Genomic DNA, 27,982 nt, shown 5'->3' with positions numbered 1-27,982 from the left:
TTGGTGTCAGCTTGGTGTGAGTGCAGGTGTGGCTGGGACAGGGTTGATTTTCCTCCCCCATGGCTGGTTTGGGTCTGTGCTGAGCACAGGGTGAAAATGCAGAGGTGTTCTGCTGCTGAGCAGGGCTTGCAGAGCCGAGGCCGTGCTGCTTTTCCTGCCGCCCTGGGAGGAGTTTGGGGTGCACGGGAGGGGACACAGCCGGGAAGGGGGACCCGGGCTGACCAGGGGACATCCCAGACCTTGGGACAGCGTGCTCAGGACCTAAAGGGGGGGGAAGTGTCACTGGTGAGATGGATACACAACATAGTACACAACTTGTAGAGACAACAACCGCGGCTTCTTCAATACACGTTGTTCCTAAGTTTTTATACCCTTAACAAAGTGTGATCTTAGGTTATTAGTTACATCAAAACAGCTCATATTCATTGGACAAAGCAATAGCTTGTATTTTATTGGTACAAAGTAATGAACGTCAATAATTAATTGGTAGGAATTTACATGAAATTATTAAGGCACGTACGCTGCTCACTAAGGCGCGTATCTTATAACTGCCAGTATCTTTTGTGTTTATTTTATCAGTTTCCATGCTAATGGCTTTGCTTTCTTCTTTGTTATAAATAAACTCATATTTTATTTATTAATTTCTTCTTCTACTAACTCAGTTTGGCTTGCAGACTAGCTGTGAAACCCGTCGAGAGGAAGGAAGAAGAGGGGACACTGGGAGCGATGGTGTTTGTCCTCCCAAGTCCCCACGGCACTGGCAGGGCCTGGCTCTCCTGGGGATGGAATTCACCCTCGGTTTGTGCCTGTGGCCACGCTTGGCTTTCCCAGTTTACTTTCCTTTATCCCAACCCGCAGCACTCCTCGCTTTTACCTTCCCCTTCCTCCCCGATGCCGCTGCTGGGGCTGGGTTAGAGCACCACAGTCGGGTCATAGACACGGTCAAACACGGATTTTTGGTGCGTTAGGTGGTTTTTATTCTTCATTTATCTGAATGGCAAAGAGCCCAGCCTGCGAGCAGCAGGGGGAGCTCCGGCCGTGCCCATCCCGCGGCTCCTGCTCGGCAATTAGAGTGTAAGTGGTGAAAAGAGAATTAATTTACCTGTTTATCATCCCCGATTCCCGCAGTTAACCAGGGCTAGACATTCACCTTTCTTCTTGCAGCTGAACTTTCAGCGTCTTTAATAATTAAAACCTCGGGGCTGATAGGCATTTACTGAAATACTTCATCAAAAAGAAAAAAAAAAAAATCCACCATAGGCTTTTCTGAATTTTCTGGATTAACTACAGCTGAATTCTTTTTTACTGAGATCCTAAATATTACTGCACAGCTATAGCAAGAAGCAGCTCTTTACACTAAAACAAGGAGATACTTGCTTTGCCACTGACTAATTAAGGAGTTAATCTCATATTCCCTGACAAGCAACAGGAATTCTGGAGCTCAAGTAAAGAATTTGAAGTCACTTTACTTAGGAAGTTTCTATATACTTTCAAAGGCAAGTTGGCAATAACAAGCCTGTTCCTTTTCTAGTGTCCTAACTGATGGCTAGAATCCCAGTCATTGTGTGAATCCTCCCTTTTAAGTCGTAGAGATAAAGTGAAATTTGGAATAATTTTTGGCAGGTTCTACCAAAAAAAACCATAAAACCCTAAAATGCATCACTTCCTTCGGCTCTGTCAGTACTTGATGAGTTGTGCTGAGGGGACGGCTGGGGCAGGTGGTGACAGAACCACAGGGAGTAGGTTTTGCAGTGGAGGCTTTGATAAAGATGTGGGGGGACCCAGGAGGAATTCCTAGGGAAACAGCTGAGGTCAGAACTTGTTTTGTGATTTGTTTTTTTTGTCGTTGTTGTTTTGTGGGTATTTCTTCGTTTGTTTTTCTTATCCACAGTGTGAATCTATGTCTTGTTATTCTGTTAGGCTGTTAAGATCTAAACTGTCCTCTGTGATATCCTGACACCCAGTACTTTTCTGTGTACAAAGGAATCAGTGCAGGCTCTCTGGATTGCTTTCAGGCTTTAGGATGTAATTTGTTGACACATTATCTTGTTCTACTCTGTATGCTCTTCAGTTTTAGGAGGCACATTTCATACATGAAACTGCTGCTTGCCAGAAGCTCAGTGTCACTTACTACAAGGTGAGGTTTAAAGCTTCTGAGAAGGACGATTTAAACCCCATTTTCAGACTTCTATTCCTATCAACAGTATGCATGTGGGAGACGTTCTAGGGTTTTATTTATATCTGCAACCCAAGTATATTCCATTTATATTGATTTTTAAAAACTTGGACAAAACTTAAGGTTCCCAAAGAAACAATAGTTTACGACCTCAATGTGAACACTTCTTCCTCTTTCCCCCTTATTTCCCCCCTCTTGCACCCAGCCACTGCTTCAAGATCGCGTGAAAGAAAAGCCAGTTTGTGGCTTTGCAAGCTTTCAGGACTTTTTTTGGCAATATTACCTAATGTGTTATAATTTGCTGGGAGATGAAATTCTTCATGTCATAAAGATTCCTTAATTATCTAAATAGGCTTTTCTTTGTGGGAATCTTCCAGTGTTGGGGCATTTTCTAGGCTTCTTTGATTTAACTGCTGAAGTCCTGCTGCTAATGGTGATAGAAAACTCATGATTATACTGCAGAGTGTGCATTTACACAATGCTGGAGAAGCTGCATAAACATAAAGGAACATTCTGTCTATCTGTAATAGTGTTCCCACTTAGAAAGAAGCTCATCTGCCAGTAGAGCTACTTTTTTTTTTAAATCCCTTTGGAAGGAAAAAAATGAGTTATAAGCAGATGGCTCTTGTGGCAGTGGTGTTGCAGGCAAACAGGAAAGTGCTGCCCCATGAGAGGTTTCTGACCATGGGACATGTGGTGGTCTTAGAGCAAAGGGAGATAAAGAGGAAATCTGATTCAAGGACCATGATGGAAGGAGCTGGGTCTCATGCACACCTTTTTATTTGTTTCTTTCCTCACAAAGGAATGTACAGAAGACACTTTTCACTAATTGAGAGGATGTCATTAGTTCATAGTATAAATATTTAAAAATATTATGGACATGTGTTAGTAATTTAACACATGTCTTTTGTTAAGAACACATTTTGACAAAAGTGCTGAGACTGACTTCTACCTCCCCTTTCCCTGTTTGTTAAAAGCTGATACAGCTCCATCTGTCACTCTTTTGCATGTGATGCTCTCCCCAGTGCTTAAAAATGGAGTTGGATTCATTATTCTTCCTACAGGAATGTGTTGGCCATAGTGAGTTTCAAGTGTAGGAAGAGAAGCTCCTGGAAAATGTGTTCCTAGGGTAAAATAGAGTCTCACTGAAATATTTTTTCTCAAGGAAATGATGATGGACTAAACCAGTGTCCTCTCTGAGATGCAAAGGAGCAATCAGGACCAGCCTAACCTAGAGAAGAAAAGAACAAAGGGATGATCTGTCAGTAGCTGATGGAGAGCCATGGAAGGGAATGAGCAGCCCCTTGGAATTAGATGCATAATGGATTTCCATTAAATGAGGTATACCTGAGCTCTTGCAAAAGGAGTCAGCCTGAGCTGAAATGATTCCTCTCCTTGTCTACTCCTTTTGTACTCAAGGGTAGAGTAAGAATGGTGATTTCTTGTTAAAACTTCAAGACACAGCAATTTTGTGAGAGTCTCAACTGTTCTGTGAATAGTGGATGAATCACCTTCAGGTTGTCATAGATTAAAAGTTTCAAAACACTCAAAAACTGAATTATTTAATTATTTTAAAAAACACTAATTTGCTTTTAGGGGTCTAAACAATATAAAGGTTTGGTGACACATCAAATCCGTCATGAAATAATAATAATGTCATATTGGCACCCTGACAAAGTAATTCCTCAAAACACTTAGTTAATGCTTTTAATGATCTATCTCTTCTTTCTGGCTCTGGTCTGCCATTATACTTGCCAACCTACCTCCTCCCTTTGCAGATGATTTCTAAAACTGACACATTTATGTCTCCCTTTATAAATTCTTCATTTTCTTCCCTCCCCCCCTCACCACCTTTCCTCTCACAGGTTTAAAAAAAGACAGTGCAATTCTAAATTGTTTGAAAAATTGGCAGCAGAGTCACCCTAGCAGTATAGCAAAGAGGCAGAAGTACAGAGGAGTTGAGAATCCTGGTTTTGTGTGTTCCTCCTCACATACCAGACTATTTAAATCTGAAGTATATGTTGGCCTTTAAGTCAATCATCAAGAGAACTCTTCAACAAAGCTGCTTGTTCCACATAACAATATTTTGTTATATGTTTAGAAAACACTGTGCTTCTTGCTTGGATTGGTTTTTCAGGAGAGGATGATAGTTTCAAGGTAAAGATTGCTGGGTGTGAACTCAAAACAGAATGAACTCTTAGAGAAACCCTAGACTCCTCCAGTCAATTCCACAGTGTCCTTCTGAATTTGACCTATTCCAAGGACCCAATCTTTTACATTCTGCTTTGAGTGTTGTGAGTAGACACAATACTGATTGTACTTGGGAAAGTTCCTTCACCTACCAGTAGTTTGGGTTTTCCCCTTCCTAAAATCATGGTAATGATTACAATTTCTTTTTAGGTGGTGAAAAGAAGACAGCAAATTGTTGGCACATTTGCTTCAGGGCCTGGGCAGAAAGCTGTAATTCCCATTAAGAACTACAGCTCCTATTAAGAACTACTGCCTCAGTTCTTAAGGCAGCAATAGCTACAGCTTTCAGCCCAGGCCCTGCAGCAATTATTGCCATCTTGTCTCTCATATTCCCTTCAATCTCCCTAATTCTCCTGCCCTGCCTGACCTGTGCCACTGGAGCAGTCAGTTCACTTCCCAAAGTCCTTAATCAGTCCCCACTAGAGGTGCCAGCACTGAGAGATCAGTGCTGGGCCAGGACCTTTATTGTGGGTGCCACCAGACAGACACCAATGAAGATGAACTACTATTTGTTACATTTTTAGAGGAAGTCTTTTAGCTGTTTGAAAATAGAGTGGGGATTGCTCCAAACACCTAAAAATCTTTTTTCTTTAATGTAACAAATGTCAGATTACCTTGACTGCTTCTGCAGAAGCTGTGCCTGTATCAGAGGGTGCAGAGCCATCATAATGGAGATGTAGAAATGTTAGAAACTGTGGCTGAGATTCAGTGTTTGAAGAACGGGCCCAGTCTCCTCAAAATTCACATTTGTGGGAGACCAGGGAAAGGACTAAACCAAGAAGGAGAGAGGAGTTGGAAGAGAGGTAAATAGGGTGAAGGCTATGCCAGTACTCTCCCTCCATCTCCAATTCTGCCCCTTAAGGTAATTATCAGTAAATCCCAAAACCTGGAAGATCAAACCTTTTCCACGTTTGCTGTTTTCTTAGCTACTCCTTCTTTCAGCAGTGAAATAATTTTTATGTTGAGTCCCCTTAGACCAGACATACCTTGCAGCATTGAAACACCCAAGAGATGTTTGCATATTTATTTTTCTGTCTTAGAAAAACCTGTACATAGTGAAAAATGTTTTGAAAACATCCTGCTAGAGATAATTTCATCACTTTCCACCCACAATCTATTGAGTCTGAACATTTACTTCCTCTGAGCCACCTTGCTGCCTCTAAACCTATTCATGGACCTCTAAAAATGTTTTTCCTGCATTTTGCAAATCATCAAAATGAGGTTAGGTAGGAGAAATTCTTCTACTGGTAAATGGACTCTGCTGGTTAGTGGTACTCTGGTGTGCTTTTTGTTTGGTTTTTAATCACATGGTAATCCCACAAACCTACTGTGTTTTGCTTTTTCCCGTCTTTATATGCACCAAGTTACTCCTTGGAGATAGTCTGGCTTCCAAAAATTTGGAGTCTGAAAAGTGAGTCTTTTACAAAACTGTACATACTCACATGTAAATTGTAACCCTCTGAAGAAACATCTAAAAAATTACCCCTCGCCCACATGTTCACTGTCCCACTGAGCTGAGGTTTCTCTGTGCTTTATGGGCTTTAAATAAAGGGTGTCCCTTTCTCCCTTCTAAATTTGCTGCTGCATTGGAAGGGTTTTTTCCCTTCCTTTGCAGACAAAGCAGCCTTTTGGAGAATTCAGGAGAGCTGAAACATCTCAGCAGGTGTGGTGTGAAACTGGGCTTGCTGTGAACATTGACTTGCAACTTTTTGCTCGGAGGCATCCCACAGAGTCTTTGTTCAGGTGAACAAAATCCCACTTCTGAGACTGTTACAGGCTGGATCATCAACTGGGAGTCAAAGGCATGGCCCAATTTATTTGGATGGAGCTGTGCTAATTTTCATCAATGAAAAAAATCTGATTTTAATGGATAATCTGCAGCTAATCCCTACAGTGGGTAAATAACTGTCTCTAAATGCAGTCCTTAGGGTGCTTATTTTCTGTTTAATTGATTTTGTAACTTTTCTGTAGATTTTTTGGTAGCAAATTGAAATGTATGTGACTAGAAGAAAGAAATACACCTGAGGCTTGTTACAGTAAAAGTGAGAGTAAGAACAGAAGAAATGTCTTGCTCCTTGCGGATTGCATGAGCCAATGTGGATCATGTGAACAAATTCTTTATATTGAATGCAACTTCTTTGTTGGCCATCACCCTAAGAGCATTGCAGAGTTTTTAATTTTGTCTTTCCATTTCTCTCTTAGTTACTGCTGCAGTTCTTATCAGCACTGTACTTGGAATTGAGTTTTTTAATACTATTTCCCAAAACTGTTTGGTTTTGCAATGATATTAATGTTATTACTGATAGTGATTAAAGTGCGCATCTTGGGGTTAGTGATTTCATGGTTATGTGCTGGTTATAAATTTAAAAAATTGTGCCAAGAGAACAGAAAGGCAGACTGTCCTTGACCCTTAGTAATGCTGATTTTCCTGAAGAGAGTTCTAATCTCTAGTTTTGTCACTAGTCTTGATCCTTTTGCAAAGTAAGTACCTCCTTGCTGCAATTTTCTGTCTGCAGAACATCCTTTTAAAAATCAGTTATGTACACTGCAATAATTATTTACTCTTAATTAGTGTGATAGTTTTATTCATGGTTTCCTTTAGTGGTCATCTGTTCTGCTATTTCAAATCCAGGTCTGGCAAAATTTCTTTGCCTGCAGTTGCTTGAGAGGAAGATTATACAACTAATTGAACTGCCTGGCTGTGGTCCATGGCCTGTAAATGTCCATGTTGCTCAAACACCTGTATAGAATTTTCCAGACCAGCAGGCAGGTCTGGCATGCAGAATCAAGCTTTTTTCACCCAGTATGATTATCACTCATCCCAAGTGAAAGGAAGGTGAAGACACCTTCTTGTGAAGCATGCTTCAAGAATTAGGAAACTGATTGACTCTTCAGGTGAATCAAAGATTCAGTTTAGTTATCAATCAGAGATCATGTTATCAAATATACACTGTATGAGTTATCTGAATAGTAATATGGACAATAGTTATAATATCCAAATTATTAAACTATCCAGCCTATTGCATAATTAAGGCAGGAAGCTGAGCCTGACAGCTGCCACAATACCTGGTGTTCAGCTCAGTATTGCTGCTCAGTCTTACAGACATGGCCAGGGAGAAAGGGAGAGGTTGCACATGTTGTAATAAAGGGTCATCTCACTGAAGTGTGTCATTCAAACTCTCTTTAGGAAATAGGTTCAGATGTGTAAGGTGCAAAAACAAAATAATGACGTGTAATGCTTACTGGTGTTGAAAGACTTAAATGCATCTATTTACAATTCTGTGTAGCATAATAGAAATTAAGCAAAAATATTATGGCAAAACCATACTCTGGTGGGTGTCTTTGTATAGTTATCCCATACAGCCCTTAGCTGTTAAAACCTGCCACCCTTTCTAATCACCTCAGGCACTTAGTTCAGAGGAGCTCATGCTAAATTCACACAGTTTTTGGGCCATGGCCATCTCCTGGCCGATTTTGTACTGTGTCCTCCCCTGTGAGTGCCTCCTGCCCCTGCTGCCCTCCCTGGGCACTCTCCAGGCTGTCCCCCACATTTGTCCCCTCAGCCCCTGGTGCCCTTGGCCCTTTCTGAAGAGCCCCAGGTGTCACTGCCCACGTGGGTCTGTGGCAGAGCTGTGGGAATGTCCGTGTCTGGCACAGACACGAGCAGCAGCAGCTCTGGGCTGTGCTCTGGAGTCTCTGGAGGATTTGGAGTCACCAGCTGTGGAGAGGGAGCCCTGCAACTTCAGATCCCTGGTGTGAGCAGGGCCAGGTGAGCACCAGGAGCTCCTGTTGGAGCCCTCAGGTGTGGGTGGGTGTGGGTTCACAGCACAGCGTGGAGCGATGAGGCTGGGAAAACCATCAGAGCAGCTCTGTTACTTTATTCTTTCCTCACAAAGGAGGGCTTTACCCTGTGTCTTTCCATAACCTTGTCCTCCAGTTGTCACTTCCCACAGGTTCTCATGGACACAGTGCTTTGCCCAAGTGACATGAAGTCTGAGGGAGCTGCCAAAATATGCCCTTGAAATCATAATCTTACTAACATAAGCTCATATTGGTACTCTTTCATCCTGATCTACTTATGGGGTCTCCAGAGATTGCTGTAACATTGACTTTGGTTCATCTGGACATTACAGTGTGACCTCCATAGATGCCTGCAAAATTTACCTTACCCCTGGTTTCAGCAGGGACACCACCCCACAGAGCTGACACCCTGTGCCCCAAAACGTGGGGGACCTCATGTGATATTTCTGACCCATGTAGACAAGGGCAGAAAAATGCTACAGAAATTTCTGCTTTGGGTGCTTGGCCCATGTGTGCTTTGGCAGGCTGGGAGCTGCCCTGCTCCCACACATCCTGCAGTGCCTGGGGCATGGAGCATCTCCTTGGAACTCCTCCTGGGGCTGGAGGTGGCACCTGAGAATTCACCCCCAGCACCTCTTGCTGTGCTGCTGATGGCTTTGCTTGGCTTGGGCAGGTGTTGGGTTGGGCTTGTCCCTGTGCTGGGAAGGTTTTAAGGCTCAGGCTGAAAGTTGCAGGTGGCTTTGTCATTGAACACTCCAACCTGAGCCTGGGTTTGGTCAGTAACACCTCAGGGGGTTCAGCTGCTTGTAGGGATGTAGGAGAAAGGTGCTGTCTCCACTCCCTCCCCTGCAATCCAGCCTGAGCTTCCACCAGCAGAGCAAATGGGTGACAAATCTGCCTGTCCCCTCCAGCTGCTCCTGCTGCCTGACTGTGGGCAGAGCTCCCTGCCTAAAATCCTGCCTTTTGGAACAGCAGACAAGGAATTCTTGTCTGCTGTGCTCTCTGATTTGAAATTCTGTGCACTGAATTTTAAAATTCAAAACCTTTCTTGTCCTTTCTTGCAGGATGTGGTGTTGTCTTTGCAAGCCAGGCCTGAGGTGACTGTGATAGCACTTTGTAATTTTTGATGGAATAAGTGCACACCCTGAAAGTGAAACAAACCTAATGGCTCCATGTTCCTTGGATGAGTTTTCCAAGGAAGGGACATTGGCTTCTTTGTACATACACAGCAACTTTTTAATTCAGTAAAAGAAGTTTAAGGTATAGAATGGGAAGCTAAATAACCTGAAATATAAAGTATTAAATGCAAAATAATTTAACAATTATATATGTAGTCAGTTCCATCCATCACATATGATAGTCTTTCAGATAGTACTAGTAGTTTTATAAACAACTCTTCTGCATAATAAAGCAGAATTCAAATGAATAATAAATAATAATAAAGTGAATTCAAATGGCCAAAGTTGCTGTTTCCCCAAAAAATTTCTTTTTTGAGAGCTAAATAAAACAAACATATAGAAAATAACAGGGGGGAAAAAATCCTCATATAGAGGTAATTCTTGCTTGCAGCCTGACAGCTGAAGAATTACAGTGACAGAAGATACCCTGAGCCACTCTGAGACTGCAAGTCTGCATGGGAGCCAGGCTGCTTTAAAATGCTGATTTTGGAGCTTTTCTGCTGCCCTGAGCTCCCAAAGCCACTGGCTGAGCTGCCTAAGCCAGGTTCTTGTGGGACAAAAGGGATAACAGTAAGGAGAGCAGTTTGGAGAAGGAAAAGGATGCTTATCAGGGACAGGATGCTCTCAGGAATCACAAATCTTGCCTGGTGGTGTGTTGGTGTGTTAAGATGATGGAGATATTATTTCAGATTACTTTATCTTTGCTTCTGTGGCTGGTCAGGATTTCTTCAAATGTGAGCTTGATGAGATCTGGGTGGTGTCCCACTATCTTGGGAGCCCTTGAGGAAGGCAAGTCAGGAGAAGCAGCAAATTGTTTTGAGTTCTTCTTTATATGGGTGCCTAACAAAAATTGAACCTAGTTACCCCAAAGGGATCAGTAAATAACCAACCACCACATTTAAATATTTTTTAAGGATCTGTTTTTAACCTTGGCATATCTTCTTTGTTTCATTGATTTTCAAGTTGATTCTCCTTCTGTTTTTTATTCATGATCAGAACACCCTCCTTGGTAATAACTATGTATTTGCATAAATTTAGACCAAATAATATTTTTGTGGTAAAAATTTGACATTTTTATCATCACTGGTAGCTGGTCCTTTGTGAGCTTTTTGTCTGTGCAAGAGCTATGTTGTTCAGGATCCCTTGAGGCCTGATTGTGAAACTTTCCAAAGAATAAAATTATGACCTCACTGAAGCCAGCAGGAAAACACCTTTTTTGGTGATGCAGGTAAAAGAAACACTTTTGGGGGAAATGCTGGACATCCATAAGTATAAGTGTCTCTTTTTATACATCATTTTTAGATCTGAGATGCTCTCCACTGAAAGAGGCTAAAATACCTGTTATGTTCTCCTGGGTTTTCTCCCTTTCCAGCTCCCATCAAAGGGCCTTTTAGTAAGTTTTGGGATCTGTAAAAATTTCTGGCTCTTGGAAGTGCTTTTACTTTTAATTTAATACTTTGAAGTCTTAAATTTCTTACACTTTGTAATGTGTTCTGCAGAGGAACCGTAAGAATTGTCAGACCCAATAATAAACATAAACCTGTACTTACTGTGGATTTCATACAAATAAATGAGCACGCACTATTCATTCTCAAAGAGTGGGAACACAGCTTTCCTATATTTCTAAGATTTTCTTCAAAATTTCACAATGGTCCTAATTATTCAGTACCTATTATGAGCCTCAAAGATGGGAATGAGAGCTGTGTTTCCTAGAAATGAAACATGGAAGTGTTCTCCAAGCTACTTTAATGCTAATTCTTGTTCACTTTTTCAGAGCCTGAGCTTTAAACACCACAACTGCGAAAAGATCAGACTGAAGTGGGAAATGTATTTTGGCCATAAACAGGAAATTGTGAATTGGTATTTAATTGTGGGAAGTGATTCTGTAGTAGGTCGTTTTAGATCTTTCAATTGGTGTGAGTCAGAGAGCTTTTATGGCAACAAAATTGCACAGTAGGTTTTAATTGTGCATAATTATTGCACTGCATGGTGCAGATACTATACTGTAGGCATTCAGCTGCATTCTGTTAAATGTTTTTATTGAAATCTCTGAAGAAGTGTACCTGATGTTATTTGATATATGTTTGTTTAATGTGCTCGTGATCTCTTTTGTCATAGGAAAATGAAAATAATCATAATACAAAATATTTCCTCCCTCCCCCTCATTTTCTAGATGAGTAATTGTACTGTATGGGATACCTGTGGGCACCTGCTAAAATTAACTGGAGCCTTATTTCTGATTTCAGCTGCAAGAATCTTACAAAAGGTCTTTGGGTTTAGGAGTGTAACTTTAAATAATACACACTAGGACAGGGTTCAGGGTTTTTAAACCCATCTGCACATTCTAAAGGCTGAATGATACTTGGTAGACTTTCATCTTGTTACTTCTGTAATCTGCAGCTGTTTCCAATTTGATTGTTTTTCTTCCTTGAGTGTTTTATGTCTGCTGGATCTGACAAATGCACCCACCTACAACACAGCCTGTGCCTCGGGATTAGGAAAATTTTATTTCCTCCTCTACATGTAAGTAAAACATTTTTATCACTATGGACCTAGTGATTTGTGAAATCCTGTTGTACTTTCTTATTTCTCCTGCTGAGCTTTCAAGTTGCCAGCAGTGATCTGATTGTTTCCCACCATTTCACCAACAGTGGAGCCCAGGCCAGGACTCTATTGCTTTCATGAATTCAGTATCACAGCTCTCAGCCATCAAAAGGGCTTTATGATGTTTCTAGGATGTGACATTTCTATGGAAAAAGCAGCTTTGGGTTTGGAGCTTGGGTTTTTGGGGGATGAAAAAATAGAGTCTGATATTATTGTCATTATTCTACCACAAGATTCTGTAGTTGTCCCGCCTCTCCGGGGATGAAAGTGCTGTGTAACAAACAGTAGCTCTGGCAGATCTTTTTCCTGTCTGTGCTGATGAGCTTGCCATTGCTATAATGCAGATAACAAACCTCACAATAACCCTTTTTCTTGTTAGCATCTTCCAGCACAGCAGCTTCTGGCCTCAAAGAACAAGGGCCAGGAAGAATGAATGTTGATTGCACCACTGCAAAGCCTTTTATTGTTCTTCTTTGTACAGTAGAAGTGAAGTAGCAGGAAGAAACTCCATTTTTTAAATAACTATTCTGTATCCAAGACAGTCTGAAGAATATTGTTTCAGGCGAGGTTAAGTCAGGCAGGGATTTTTCCCCTCTTCCAGACTATTTCCTGCAGCTTTTCCAGGTGGTCTATGCAATTCACAAAGAACGTGTGAAATATTCTCTGACAGTCTTACAGCTCTTTTCATAAGAGTGTGCATTCAGGAACAATGCAGGATATTGGAATCCCACCTACTCTGAATTTTACCAGGAAGGTGAACTTTATCATTTCTGCTTCACTGCTTGGGAAATAACTGTACAAACACCATGTCCTGTCTGACATCTGCCTTCCTACAGTGCTCTCAGCCCAGAGGGCACAGAACAGACTCCACTGTGGGAGCTGAGGGGTAACTGTTGATAGGAACTGTGAAAAGAAACCTTTAAACACATTTTAAGATCTTTCTCTTCATCATAGGGTCTACCTGTTAAGTGGGGTCTGAACTTCAGTTAAATAAAGTCATTTTACGATGTGGCAGGTTTAAGTGTTTGTTTACTTCAGAAGCCATTTCACTTCCAGGGATAATCAAGTGTCTGATAATGTGCCATAGAGCTGTATCCACTGTGATGCTTCAGTCAGGTTTTTTGTTTTGATTTTTTCTGTTTTGTTGTTTTGTATTTTTTTAAAGGTTGCTATTTAAAATTTTATTTGCTTTCCTTGCTTCCTCCTTGCAGGAGGAAGAATGGGCAACAATAAAAGGGAAGAAATTCTTACTGATTATCTTACTGCCTTAAATGACAATTTGGATGTAGTCCCAGATTGTACATCTGCCCCTCTAATGTACATCTGAAATGATATTAATACCAAAGCAGACATCTGTGTCCTGATGTGTTCAGCTGCTTGGGAGGGTGGTGCTGCTGCTGCTGCATCTGCAGAGAACAGCCTGAGCTCCTCCTGTGCTCAGCAAGGAGCCACAGGAGGGAAGAGCAGCCCTGGTGCCCAGCTCTCCATGGAGTTCAGAAAGCTCTGAAATTGTCATCTCACCCTTCAGTGTCCATCCTGCTTTCTCTGACTCTTGTAATGAACTCTAGCTCACATCTAGAGCCAGGTTGTACTGTGGAATTACAGTGGCAATGGAAGAGAAGAAGTTTTCTCAATGTGTTGTTAACTGGACAGACACCAGCACTGAGGTCCTGATGGGATGGGTAAGGGCAGGCTTGAAGCCTGAGATGGAGAAAACTGCAATGCCCTGGCTACATCAGCTACTCAGGTGTACTCTTCTCACTGTTCTTATGGTTAAATTAACTAATTAATTAAACATTTGCACCTGCAGAAAGAGCTGAACCTTTTTCAGCTCAGGTGACGTTACAGGCCAGGCTAGGAGTGTGAAAAGGATAGGGAAGAAGTTTTACCTCCTTGTTTATTCATATAAACATATTTATATTTTTCTATTTTGCTAATAATTCTAACATTAAACTAATCCCAGAGTGGAAAGACCCATTTACACTTGACGTCTTTTGTGAGAGAGTTTCATTTACAATGTGGAAAGATGACTGATATTCAATAGGTCCCTTCTTCCAGGTTTCTTTTCCAAAGGCATCATTTATAGGTTGCCAGGTAACCATAAGTCTTTGACTTTTAAATAATACTTCATAGAGGTACAAAAAGCAAGATTTTTTTTCCCAGAGCTGAAATGGCAAGAGCTATCTGAAATGAACAGTAGCCTTTGAAAATGTATATGGAGCTGACCACTGATATATACACATGAAAATGTGGAAAAAGCCATTTGCCAAACTCTTCTGTGGCCCTGTGGATCCAATCCCAAGCACAGACAGTGTGTATTTTCCTAGCTGGTTATGAAATTGAATCTGCATATTCTTACTTAAGATCATATTAGTGTTCAATAGGTAAATAATATTCTTCATTACCTCCAGGAAAAGCAGGTGTTTGCTGCTCCCAGTCTGCTTCTGCCTCTTCACTGAGCTGGCTAGGGTTTCTGCAATGTGGGAGAGAGGAATAAAAAAGATAAGTGTAATTAAAATTGTCAGCATTAACATAAGAAGCCAAATGTCCCTAGAGGACAGTGCCAGCTCTTCCTTTCTCCTTCTGCTTTAATCTGAGTGCTGTGGAATATTCAGGATCTCTCATGGAGCTGGAAGAAAGAGCTTTATGATGGGTCTGCCACTTTTCCAGCCCTCTACAAGGCTGTGGCTCAGTCCTTACCACTTTGGTAAGGTACCTTATTCTAAGAATGTAACCCACTATAAGCCAGAGATAAACCTGTGCCTATTACTGTGCTAACCAGCACCAGATGCACTGATTTTGGTTTAACCCCTTGTTACCAAGACACCCCAGTCCTGCCTGCAGGGCAGGAGAGCCCAGCCTGGGACTGGAGCCTGGGGAACAAGGTGGATCTCAAAAGTTGTTGGTGCTGCCAAAGGTGGAATCGAATTTCACAGCAGTTAAAGGAAGATGTGACAACGTGGCCTTAAAAATAAAAAGGTCATTGCTCCAACACTCTTCCTGCCCTAGATGGCTTCCTGGTGAGTCTTGCTCAAGAGCAGCTTTAGTCTGTGTCTGGCAGTGAGTCCAAGGGGCAGGAGATTGCCTCAGGTGATTCTCTGGTTCTTGCCTCTCTGATGTTCAGTGGCAGGGCAGGAGTTCCAGCCCAGCCCTGTTGGCAGGGAGCTGCCTGGGGCCGGGAGCTTGTGTCACACTCTTGGCTCTTTGTCCCAGTGTGGCAAGGAATTTCAGTCCTTACTGCCTAGCTTTGAGTCTAAAATCTACACACAACTTTCATTTCCCCTGGCTTTTAAAAGTTTCTCTGAGGCCATTGAGGAATATCTTAGACATTCAAGACAAACCGGTTCTAGTTCCAGACCTTCACCATGGCAGCAACTTAATAAAATGTTTATCCCAATGTCTGAAGTTCACAGTAATCTGAGCGTGTGCAGTGACATCCCTAGGATAAATTGTACAGCTCAGCACTGAAACATGACCACAGTACAAAGACTGTTTGGAAATCTACTGTCAAACAAGAAATCTAGCTTTGCAATTTTTGCTTCAGAATTTATACTGACACTTATTTGTCATAAACTAAATACTTACATGCCATCCTTTTGGGCATTCCAGAATACTTCAGGATCAGAATTGGTGCTGAAAGCACAGCCCATGTACCACTAAAACCAGCCAGACTTTTCCTAGCAGTGTGCTCATGTTAACTTTTCTGATAAGGTAAAACTGATAATGCATTTATTGCGTGATTTGCTAAGTCTGTGCTTCTGATGAAGAGCTCTGGCATTGCAGCAATAAAGACTGCAGGCTTATTTCAGCAGAACATGAAAGTCTTAATCCTTTATTGCTGCAAAAGCAAACAACTGTCCTTATGAGCAGCCTAAGCCAGAACAACAGAGCTCAGAAGAATCCTTCCACACAGAGTCACTGCAGTGCTTGGGTAGCAGGTTACCCACTCGTGCCTCAGTGTTTATTTATACAGATGCTGCAAAACTAGGACTTCAGTGACACAAAGTAGAAATGTGGTATCTGCAGCCTGCTTTTCTCTCTTTGCATTCCTACCAAAACCCTGTAAAACAGATTCACACCTGCCCAAGTACCTAAAGCCTTCAGCACAGCTAATACACCAGTTTGCTCAAATTGCAGATGGAAGTGATTCATCTTTTCCAAGCACTGGCTCCCTACTGTCAGGTCAGGAATAGGAAGGAGATGTGGGGGAGCTGGAAAGCTCACCTCAGCAGCTTTTATCATTCATAATTCAGTTGGGGTTGGACCTAAACCTGTTGAAGAACTATTGCAGTTGATTGCAGTAGGATTGTGGTATCCAGACATTTGCTATGCAGGCAGAGCATAGTAAATTTACTTTTCAGCAGAGCTTAGAAATTAAATACAGCCATGTGATGCAATGGGATATTTCAGTTGAATCACAGCCTAATCCTTCAAACCCCACTCAAGTGTTAGGCTGTTTCCAGGTGAAGACAGCAAAATTGTCTGTAGTGATTCAGAAATGTTCAATGAAGTTTCTTGGTTGATATCACAGCAGGAAGACTTAAACAAAGCATCAGACCTGGTTATCTTGTGCTCTACAAAACTGAAAAGAGGATTTTTAAGATGGTATCTCTGGCCTTGTGATGCTCTTTTAAAATCATGAAATGTGGAGTAAAATAGCTAATGTAATAGCTAATGTAATAAAGATTTTAAAAAATTGACATGGGTAAGAAACTGTACTCTCAACCTTATGTTGGCAAAATAATGGAAAAGTTAATAAGGGATTTAAATGATAGAGATTCAAAGGACAGAAATATAACAAATGTTAATCAGCAGAGTTTTTCTGAAAAATATAGCTTATGCAGGAAGCCTGATTTTGAAGGAGATTACAAATGTGTTGATAATGGCTGTCGTATAGATATTGATAATATTTTTCTTATATTCTGATGAAAAATTTTGCATTCTGCAGCTTCAGTGAACCATGCATTGAAAATGAGCTAGCAGATCTCAAAAATGAGATATTATTGGTAATTATTCCAGAACTCTTAAATTGCTCCAGGGAGGTTGGCTGGGGGAACATTAAACAAAGTGCAGCAGATCCACTGATGAGCTCGGGCTAATCACGGGCTGGAGCTGGGCATCCCCTCTGGGAACCAGAAAAACCTGGATGTATTTCACAGTTCAAACAGCATCTGAAACTACTGAACATTTTTATCAATGATCCAGCTGCAAGTACATGGATTAAAGCCTGGGGCAGTGGTCAGCATGAGGGCAGGGTATCCCAGTTTGCTCGACAGTTTAGTCAATAAATCTGAGCCCGTGCACAAAATGCAATCAAAAGACAACCTGTAAGGGATGCTTCTGCAGAAGGGAGAATTCTCTGGAAAACAGCAGCTTGGAAGATGCTCTAGGAGATAAATTGAAACCCAGTGCCATTTGCCAAGGTGATTCTGTAGCAGAAAGGAGGAGGAGGAGGAAGAATGAAGTGTTAGCTGAGAAATATCTGATGGGACTCGGAAGGTATCTCCCAGGTGCACCAGCCTGGTTGGGCTAAAGGCAGTAATGCCTCACATGGGAAAACTGAGAGGTGAAAAAAGCTGGATTCCAGGTAGAAAACAAACAAACATGACCAGGGCCAGATATCTTGGGATGAGGAAGAAATAATCAGGAAGATCACACACAGGTGACAGTACATGAGTGACTGAACAGAGTGTAAGTCCCTTCTTAAGGACTGTTTGACTTAAATTAGTCACAACAAGAGGTAGAGTGTGCAAATAAGAAACTTTACTCACATTTTAAGGAACTACAAAAAGAAATGATGCCTCCATCTCTTGAGGTCTCTGGGTGAAGAAGGGTACAGATATCTCAGCCAAACAGAAGATAATATGCTCACTGTGGGGGGGACTGGGGGATTGTCATGGGATCCAACCAGCCTGTTCCCTTCTGGTCTTCAATGTAATGAGCCTAAGAGTGAAAAAGCACAGCTTTCATTGAAGACAGTTAAATTTTGCCTAAAGAAGTTCTGCAGCATAATTCCAGGTTTTTGAAAATTGAACAAAGTTCTTGGTTCTGAATACAAATCTTGCTAAGGCAGTTTGCACACATCACAGAGTTCTTGAGCTATTTAATCCTCATTAGCGAAGCTTTATTAATCCACAACACTGAAGGACAGAAGGTATAATTTAGAGAAATCTTTATGGGAAGGATCTCATAGGAGATAAAAAAGAATTAAAGTGTTTCCATGGAATAGTAACACAAATCATGGCATTCTAATGCAGTTATTCTATTTATGTTGTAAATCTAAAATTCTGCACAAGAGTTTTGGGTTCCTATGGGTGCTATAAGGTCAGGGAATAATGTTAATTTTTAACCTGTGTTATATCTAACCCTGGTCTGTGGGATTCCCATCCTGTTTGCTCCCTAAGGCTTTCCAGTAGTGTTATGAGTTAGAGAACTGAACTGTTCAGTTTACTATATTGGGATTATTTTCTTTTATACTCACTACCAGTTTAACCTGTCAAAAACAATTATTAAGCAATTTGTACCATAGTAGAGATGTAAATGGTCTCAAAAAGCATATGACTGAAAAAAAAGCAACGACTTGCTGCAGCTTGCATGCTGTAGAAATCTGTAACAGCTTGTTTCCCACGGGTTAGACTACTTGAAAATATTTTGGAAGGTTAAAATAGTCAGGAATTACCAGTCTGGATAAAAGGGGGAAGGGCTTTACAGCCACCTGCTCAGGGAGAGGGAAATCTCTCTGCTCATGGGAGATTCTGCTTCCTTCTGTTTCACACGGAGCAAAGAGGAGCAGTTCTCAGGGACACATCCCAAGTTCCCTGGGAAGGATGTGACACCCCTCAGTTTGAGAAGCTGGGTCTGTCATTTCTCACAGCTTCCAGGTAAGAGATGCAATGCCTTGGAAACAGCAGTCTCCACAGGTGATGCTGCAATCAAAGAGGGAATGAAACAATGGTGCTTTACACAGCACAGACAATGGGTGTGATACTCTATTCCAAACTGTTTCAGAGTGGGAGGCAAATTATCACTGCCAGTAGCAAAGGGAGCAAATAAAAGAGCTTGTATTTTCATTTAACAAAGCAAAATGGCTGTTTTGATCACATTTAGTGGTTCCTCAGCTCCTCCTCACTGAATTCACCATACAGTGGAGTTAAAGATGTAAAGTACTTAGATTTCAGACTGACATTTATTTTTATGGTAGCACTACATAACTTCCAGAGCAGCAGTCCCCAGTCTGGGGCTTCCTACAACCCTGTAGCCAGGCTTGACCTCAGTGTTGGTAACAGGAGACTTTGTCAATTCAGGGCCAAAAAAGAGAGAAACCTCAGCAGAAAGGAGTTTCTCACTGCAAGGCTGTGGAGCCTGATCCAAGTAAGAGAACAATTACCCCGTGGAACTCAGCAATCCTCAGCCCTGTCTCTTGGTTTGCTCCCTTATTTCCTTTCCTTTGTCAAGCTGTGCCCATATACCCTAGGAGGAGAGTAGGATGTCCATGAACCTGCACTCCTGCCCACCCCAGGTATCCTGTGTGGAAGGTGCCCTTCAGCTCTGTGTCTCTGAGTATTTTGGGTGCAGGTCCTCTATTGAGAATTTGCTTTGGAGATGAGTGCTGAAAATTGGAGTGGGGTCTGTTGTAAGTCCTGTGCAGCCTCCAGAGCTGCAGTGGAGCTGCAGTGGAGCTGCAGAGTCCCTGAGTCAGTCACCAACCTGCAGAGCTCCATGCAAATCTCACACAGAATTTGCAAATGCATTTTTCAACTTGGCTTATGTAGACATGCAGACAAAACCCAAGACCAAGTCTAATCTTGCAAATATTTACACACAAAACATTTTCTAGAATTCCTTCCTGACTTATCCTTTAGGATTTTGGTTGATGTTTGACAGTTCCAGGTTTCTTTTTTTGCCCTAGAAAGCCTTTCCTTCCTATCGATAATACACAAGTCTGTGTTCAAACTTTATATTTTCACAAATTCCAGTTTCTTCTTTCTGGGTAGCATCTGGAGAGACTATCTGTGGGCTCCATGTAATTTCTATTCCTTATCAAATGTTTATTTAGGAGAAAACCAGGCGAGTCCATTCTGGAAGAGTTATTTCCTTTGACCTAGACCTGAGTCCTTTATTCATCTGAATGGATGTCCTGTAACACTGATGACTCTTGAGCAGTCTGCATTGCTAGCTGGTTTCTGCATGCAGTGATTCTTCCTGATGGCTCTTAAATCAAAGAGAAGTTAAGGCTGGGAGCTACAATAACAAAGAGAAGTCTCCCAACAGTTGGGCAATCAAAGCAACATTCACAAAATGTGTGGGATATGGCAGCTGATGCACTCACAAAGATTTTTACATGCTGTCTCCAAGCTGTGTTTGTGCTGGGAGCCCTTTTTGTCAGCAGAGAAGAGAGGGGCTCCCAGGGCAACAGGAATATTTTGCACATTTGCTTTAGGAGGGCATCAATCAGGTCTTGGTTCCAGGGAGGAAGATCTTCACTGGCAACAGGCACTCCTGGGGTGACAGTGTCAGGTGTCACAACAGGCCTTGTGGCAGCAGGCTGGCATTTCCAGCTGTTGAAAGCAGATGTTTTCTTAGTAGGAATAGCATGGCATGGAACAAAGATAGAAACTATTGTCAACAGGGGTGGGGATGAGAGGGAGAGAATTAGAGATTCAGGGAGCAAAGAGAAAAAAAGGCTCAACTAAAATATTTTTCATGTTAACTTTATATAATTCATGCTTCAAAAATTATATAAAAGCACTGAGTTCACTACAGACAAAGGTGTTTTTGTATTTCTCCCAAACAGAAGAGCTCTACTTACCTGGTGTGTGAGGTCCTGACAATTTATTGATCATAGGTGGTCCTGTTGTGCCTAAACAACCACTTGCAGAGAATGCAGAACCACATAAACACAGATGAAATAAACAGTTTGGGATCCCATTTCCTATTTTCCCTGTTCATTTTTGGGATTTAGATCTGTAGGACACTGAGCAGCCACTTCCCATGTCATTGTTTAATTGAAGCATTTCTGGAATAAAGGAAGTTACACAGATAAAGTGAGCATAAGTGCATGCCCAAAGCAAATGATGAACCACACACACACTGTGCAGGGCTATCAGAAATGAGCACTGCCAGCAATGCAAACCTTAACTCTGAGGTAGAGCGTGTGCTCTTCATTTAGATCAACTCACTTGCACGTTTGTTTGTTTTATACTTTCCTTGCTTGACTTGCATTTATCAATAAAGTGCTAAATTGCCAAACAATCCCATTACACTGTTAATATTTGCCTCTGCATTTCAATGACAGCTAAAATGCACTGAAGAAAAAATGCAATCCTCCATGAGTCAACACTGAGCTGGTGGTGATAGAATATCCTGGAGCCAAATTCACCTAATGTTTTTGCTGAGAACAAGAACTGAAGCCATGCATTCTGGGCAGGTTTCATCTCTGTCAGAATTTACACATTTTACTTAGAAACCTGGATGTGGCATCTCCTAGATGCATACATTACTGTATAATATTAATTTTCCTGCTGTATCCAGAGGTAACTGTTACTAGCTTTGTAGCCCAGATCACAGCAACAGGTGAAACACTCTGCCTTTTTTCTTACAAGCTATTTAAAATTTAATTTCTTGATGTTTCTGCAAGGGAATTAACTATATAATGGTAAAACAAAAGATCCTTAAAGGGAGAACTTGGCTATTTTGAATCTTGGCATCATCTGTATTGTTAATGAGAAGGAGCAGGCTGGCAGGAATGTCCTTACTGTGGTGATGTGCTGCTAAGACTCCTTAAAATTGAGTCAAAAAAGCTCTCCTTGGTTTACTTCAGGCTAAACCTCATCATCTGACTTCTGAAAAAAGGCAAAATTATTCTGTAATAGCTCAGCTGGGCACGTGAGTGCAAGTCCTGACAGTGACAAAATGGCAAGCACAAGAAGCAAGAAAGGAGATAATTTTTGTCTTTTTTCTTCCAATGATAAGGTTTAGTATTTCTATAAAGATTTTTTTTCAGGAGACTGGAATTAAACCATCAATATTTTTTAAGAATATTCTCTGTTGGTTTATTAGCAAGGACAAAAAAAAAAAAAAAAAGAAAAAAGAAAGAGCTCTGAACTGCTTTGTTTTGGTACCTGCAGACAACCATTTCCATAGGTTATAGACCTTGAAGATTTTTAAAATAAAATTATGGAGAATTCAGGATGTGAGATGCATTTTCCCAGAAGTTCTCTCTGTCTTGTCACTTTCAGCAATGAGCTACATCCAGAGAAAGAAATCCCAAGTTTTTTTTTTTCTAGGGAAGTAGCATAGTATCATCCCAAAGCATGAACTTCTGTTAAAAGATGGGCTGGAAAAATACACTGCACAGAAGAGTTTCACTTAAAATATGGCACAAGGAGCTGAGTATGCTCTCAAATAGAAGCTTTAAATTGTATTTTGCAGCCATTAACATCTATTTGGACAAGGTGGCACTTTAGAAGCTACACAGAGAAGAATGGGATTTGATTCAGTGTGGTGGGGATTGTGCCCCAAGACTGAGATTTGTTGAGCCAAATGTTGTGCTTTGGTGCCACTGTGCTTCAGAGAGAGGGAAGCCTGACAGATATTTCTGGATGTGAGTTCAATACAATTGATTTGTGATTACTGGGACCTGGGCTTAGTGTATGTGTTCGGTTTGGTTGTGAGTTACAGCTCCTTTGTCAGGCCTGGGATATAAATAAGCTCATTTCCTTTGGTGCCTCATGCCCAAAGGATGCAAAAAGGACCATCTCATTTCAGATTTACCTGCATTTTCCAGCCTGTTTAGTCAGCTGCTCTCCATGTAGGGCCAGGACTGGTGGCCTCTTCTCAGCCTGCCCACACCTCCTGCTGTGTTTAGGGACAGAGAAGGGCATCTCTGCCCTTGCTCCAAGGCTGGAGCATTAACCCTTTCACCTCCTTGCCAGGCAAAGTGCTCTTCCACCTGACCACAGCAAGGCACAGACCTCCTGGTGCATTGGCTTTACTTCAGACAGCACTGCAATTGGGTGAAGGCTTTGAACAGCTTTAATGTCTTTAATTTACCAGGGAGATCACACAGCAGGTGGTGCATTGTTCAACAGTTCCAGATATGACTGTGTTATGTGTTTTGGTGCTGTACTCGTGCTTTAATTACCATGAATTAGCATCAATTAACAGCACCAGAGCAGCCAGTGAAGGCATGTGGAAGTGCATTTCTTGCTCAGCAGCCTGGGTGCTGCAGGTCATATGAGGAAGTTAGCAGGAATCCAGTGTATTGGTGAGGAGTCTCAGGTGTTGCACAGATTTTCTGTATCTTGGATAAACCATTTATTCTCACCGTCCCCAGTTTCTTCTCATGTTGCTTGCCAATTTATAAAATACACTGCCAGCAGACAAGTGCTTTCATCTATTTATTTAGATGAAATGATTTGGAGCAGAGACCTTTTTCACTGTGTATCCTGGAAGCACTCTTGAAATCCTGTCTCTCTCCTCCAAATAAGCAAACACTCACAATGCACTGCTCCAAGAGGATGGCATTACAGCAGGTAAAGCCTGCACATGGCTGAATAAAAGATGCCAGTTTTCCAAGTGCCACCTTTGTGGAGGTAATCTAATTCCATTAGAATTCAATATGGATATTCAGATTACATGGAACATCCACTGCCCACTCACATAACCCAGTCTCTCATGCTGCCAGAAGAGAAGGAGCCAAGCAGTTAACAGTACAATGGTTGCTAAACTGTTTCACCCAAACCCAAACTCCCAGGGAAATTAATAAGAAATACATTTCACAAAAGGCTTGGATTTATTTCTATTATTAACTATCACAATAATCTTCCAAAGGAGAAAAATATGATTCAAGAATAACTCACCAGAAGAATAGAAAGGGATCTCAAGGGTAAAGAGGCTCCTTAGATTCAAGAAAACAGAAAGAAGCCTCAAATTGTCTAAGAGCTGTCTTTAATTATTTAAATTTCTAATGAAAAATAATTTACAAAGCCAACATGGGCTGTCTTAAGCAAATTGATTTCTTAAAATACTTAAAATCACTCGGACATTTCACTTTTGTCTGCGTTGCTTCTTCCTTTCATTCCTGCAGCACTTTCCCCTCTGCCTGTGCAGATCAGAGTAGCTGTCACTGCAGACAGCAATCTCATTTTGTTTACTTTGTGTTTCAAAGGGAATCGAACAAGCCCAGGATTCACTTTCTCTAAACAAATACCGGCAAGACAAAGGTATCACAGCTATTCTGGGGACAAGAGGTTTGCTGAGATGGGAAATGGTAAAGACTGGCAAGAAAAAAAACAGTCAATGTGTTTTTATCTGAAAAAAAAAGTTAATCCTTTTCACAGCCTCATTTTCTTTGCTTTTGAGATAGCTCTCCTTTTTCATTTAGTTTTTAGAGTTTTAAGCTAAGGGAAGCAAGAAACCGAGATATTTCCTTTGTTCCTCTCAAGTAGCTTGAACAGTCGAGAACAGAAACCAGTCGGAGCAGTGTGATTAGCGTAGCCAATTAAGGTGGATTTGAATATTCACAACGCAGCTATCGAGAAATAATTCTGCCGAGATAAGGGAGTGTGGCAGTGCCTGAGCAGCCAGAGCAGCCTGGCACTCGGGCAGGAACCACGGGGTGATGCTGCACCAGCCTGGCTCAGCAGGGGAGGGAAGTGACAGTAAAAGTAAAATCATGGGGATTTAGGGTTAAAAGGAAAATTAAGCTTAGAAGGCCCTGAAAAAAAAAATAAATACCCTAGGTGCATGAAGACATTGTACCTTGCTAGACCTGCACCTGTGTAGCTAGTACGTGATAAATGATATAATTGTTAGATGGGATGATTGTTTAGTAATTAAATATAATTGCTGTTTAATCGTAAGAATAATCATGAGAAACTGTGGTCAGGGGCCTAAGAAAGATCACTAGAAACTCATGTCAATGTATACAATAGAACAATATATGTTTAATAATTAATTATGTGAGTTATATAACGATAGAATATAAAATATGTTCAGCTCGAAAGCCACGTCGGAGTCAGATTTGGGTCTGTGCCCCTGATTCCCAGAGCTCTCAATAAAAGCACCTGCAGATAATCATATCCTGTGATTATGTGTGCTCCTGAATGCTAACAGGAGGGCTGGGCAGGCAGGAGCAGCCTGGCCCTGCACCCTGCAAAGGGTTAATCTGCCACCTGCTTACTCAAATGCAACAGCATCTGCCCAATGGGTTTGTTTTCCCAACATTCATTCCATTTTTTGCTACCTGACAGTTTTTACCTCTTCAGGAGTTTGGTCCATGGGCATGGTGGGGGGCAAGGAGGCGGGTGAGCTTTGCAAGGTGCACAAGGGCAGCTTGGATGGATGGATCATACAGGGGATGGATGGTAAAGCTCTGCTCTCTTCTGCCCCAAAGGCTTTGTACCATGGTGGTACCCAAGGACCAAACAAGAAAGCAAAATAGCCCTCTGGGAAACCTTGTACACTCCATTGGATAACAACAGCAGCTTTGTTATCTCTGAAGGTGAAAAATCACCTTTTGCACGACAGCACCAGCAATCTGTGCTACATCTCAGTGACACTCCGTGCTCCTTTCTCAGTCATCTCTTCCCAACAACTGCATCACTGCAGACATTTGTGTGAGCGTGGAGTGGCTGGGTGGTGGCACACAGAGCCAGCTGCACCCTGAGCCCGTGGGATCTGCATCCCCAGGAGGCTCAGCTCCCTCACCAAGGGGCTGCCAGGTGATTGGCAGCGTGCAGCATCCATGGGTGCTGATTTGAGAAGGAAATACAGTGGGTTCTGTCCTCATTGCTCCTGCCTCCTCCTCCTCAGCAGCTGAAGTCTGGTGTGCAATTGCAGCAAATGGGGGCAGGAGGGACTCCCTGAGGTGTTCTCCCAGGTACAACTGCACAGGCCACATTCACCTTCAGGACTGCTGTGGAAAAGGCAACAACACAGAAATTAACTATTAGTATTCACTGCTACAAAATATCAAGGAAAACTTCATGAAATGCCTAAGGTGGGACCATTATAAAAATCCTAAGTTTATAAACTGGTATCACATCCATCAGGGTAAAGTCTGTGAGCTCTCAACCTCCATGCCACAAAGAGGCATCAAGCATATTTAGCTGTGGAGAAATGTCTCTCTCCAGGAAGATATATCTTTCTGTAATCACCCACGGTAGTCATTTTACTCTGGAATACTTTCTCCTGGTTTATCTAGTCCAGTAACCCATGGAGGATTATTTTATTTTTAATGGTCTCCATCTATGATTATCCACAATTGTCTCTTTCCTTTCTATCCCCTTTGTGGCACCAGCTCTTTATTAGAAACTTAATAAACTTTGTGTATGTTCTAAAGATAATATTGAAAACGTAAAATTGTGTTCTGCATTTTATAATTGGTGTGGAAAAAAAAGGGGGAGATCTAATCCTATTGGGCCTTCTCTTTTGCTCTCTCTCTCTTCCTTTTCCCTTTTGATGGTAAGCAGCAAATTTTAATTAGCTTCATTTCCACAATTCAGTCATGCATATGTAATCTTTGTTCACACTTTTATAAAGTAAAATTAAGTGAAAGAAATGGGGTAATAATAGAAAGCTTGTCTGAGCAGAACAAATGTGAATTATCAAATGTAAGGAAAGATGAGTGGGACTACACAGCTTGAAGTTCTGCCAGGTTTGAGGTGATTTTTTGGAAACAGAAATGCATAAATAATGCACAGGAACAGGTGCTGATTATCCTGTTTGGGGCATCTTTTTGTTTATTGTGTACTTGGGCTGCTGAGGTACAGTGATAACCACTGAATGTGAGGAGACTGTTTAATAACAACTTCCTAATGTTTCTCTTTTATCATGAGCTGCAATTGTCACATGAGCTTGTCTAGTTAATAAAAATTACTTTGTGAGCCCACTGTTCTTAGATTTGGCACTGGAGCAGGTCACTGTACTGGGCCTCTCTCTATTACAGCTGCAAAAACTGTACTGTCGTTTTGCACTGTAATTTAAAGGTTTCCTAATCTATATACACACCCTCTAATGAAATGTTTCCAGGGGTTACCTTGGGAGCCTTCAGCGCTATGGCTTGAAACTAAAACTAAAGACTGCATTAAATGCTTTCCCCCTGGGGTGAGACACAGGAGGGGGAAGAACATTTGCATCCCTGCTACTCCAGATTATTTGAAAGCATTGGCATGACTGGGATTACTAACTTGGTTATTTTTGTTATCTAACATGAGGAGATGGAAACTTGAAGGGAAACAATCCACGTCTAAATCTAGAGCTCATCTTATTTTGTAACTTCCAAGAAGCCTCTTTAGAGTCTGTCTAAGCAGTTATTTTAAGAAGCTACCAGTTCATTAGCAGCAGCTAAAAACCAGAACCTCCTGTTGATGTAAATCACTCTGTGGCTGCACAGGCTCCATAACCAGCACTGCAGATGCTGAGGTCTTCATTAAAGGAAATGTGAAGTACTGAAGCATGTGGGCAGTGACACATGCAGCAGTGAAGTCTGAAGGCCAGGGAATGTTAAACTCAGGAGGAGATACTTTCTCTTCAGCACCATTCACACACTCAACCTGACAACCAAACCACAGTTTTAGGAGAAACAGCTCTTCCTGTGACAGGAAGTGACTTTCAAATATGAGGGGATTGCTTTCTTTTATTTTTTTCCTCTCTCGAGACCTGCTGTGCTGCCAGTGACTAAGGATAGCCAAGATTTTGGTTAATGGTTAACAGTTAACCACACAGACTCTGACTTCTGCTGGGGCCAGGACCAAAAGCTGCTTTGCTTGCTGGGGAACAGGCAAGCATGGAAAGCAGAGCAGTTCACACCATGAAGGGCTAGAGAACAGCGGCTTCACCCCATGGAGAAAGGAGGAGGAAAATCCAAAAAAGGGTAAGAGGCGTTTGCTATAAAGAAAGGTAAGAGCTGAAAGATTTTTCTGTGTCACTTACTGACTCAGAGGCTGTTGCTCACAAACCAACAATCCCC

The 27,982-nt window shown here is 41.7% G+C and overlaps 1 protein-coding gene across 1 annotated transcript in view; it reads left to right on the top strand.

Moving 5' to 3' along the window:
- The first annotated feature begins 16 nt into the window (after positions 1-16).
- The window catches only part of GPR39 (G protein-coupled receptor 39), a 103,622-nt gene continuing 75,656 nt past the window's right edge, over positions 17-27,982 (top strand). The window contains exon 1 of the mRNA XM_021548632.4: positions 17-27,886. The gene's annotated coding sequence lies outside the window, so the exon portion shown is untranslated. The remainder of the gene's footprint in view (positions 27,887-27,982) is intronic.

This window comes from Lonchura striata, chromosome 7, assembly GCF_050655825.1.
Source record: "Lonchura striata isolate lonStrDom1 chromosome 7, ASM5065582v1, whole genome shotgun sequence".
Lineage (NCBI taxonomy): Eukaryota > Metazoa > Chordata > Aves > Passeriformes > Estrildidae > Lonchura > Lonchura striata.
Note: the sequence above shows the minus strand (reverse complement) of the source record. Positions and strands in the feature narration are given on the sequence as shown.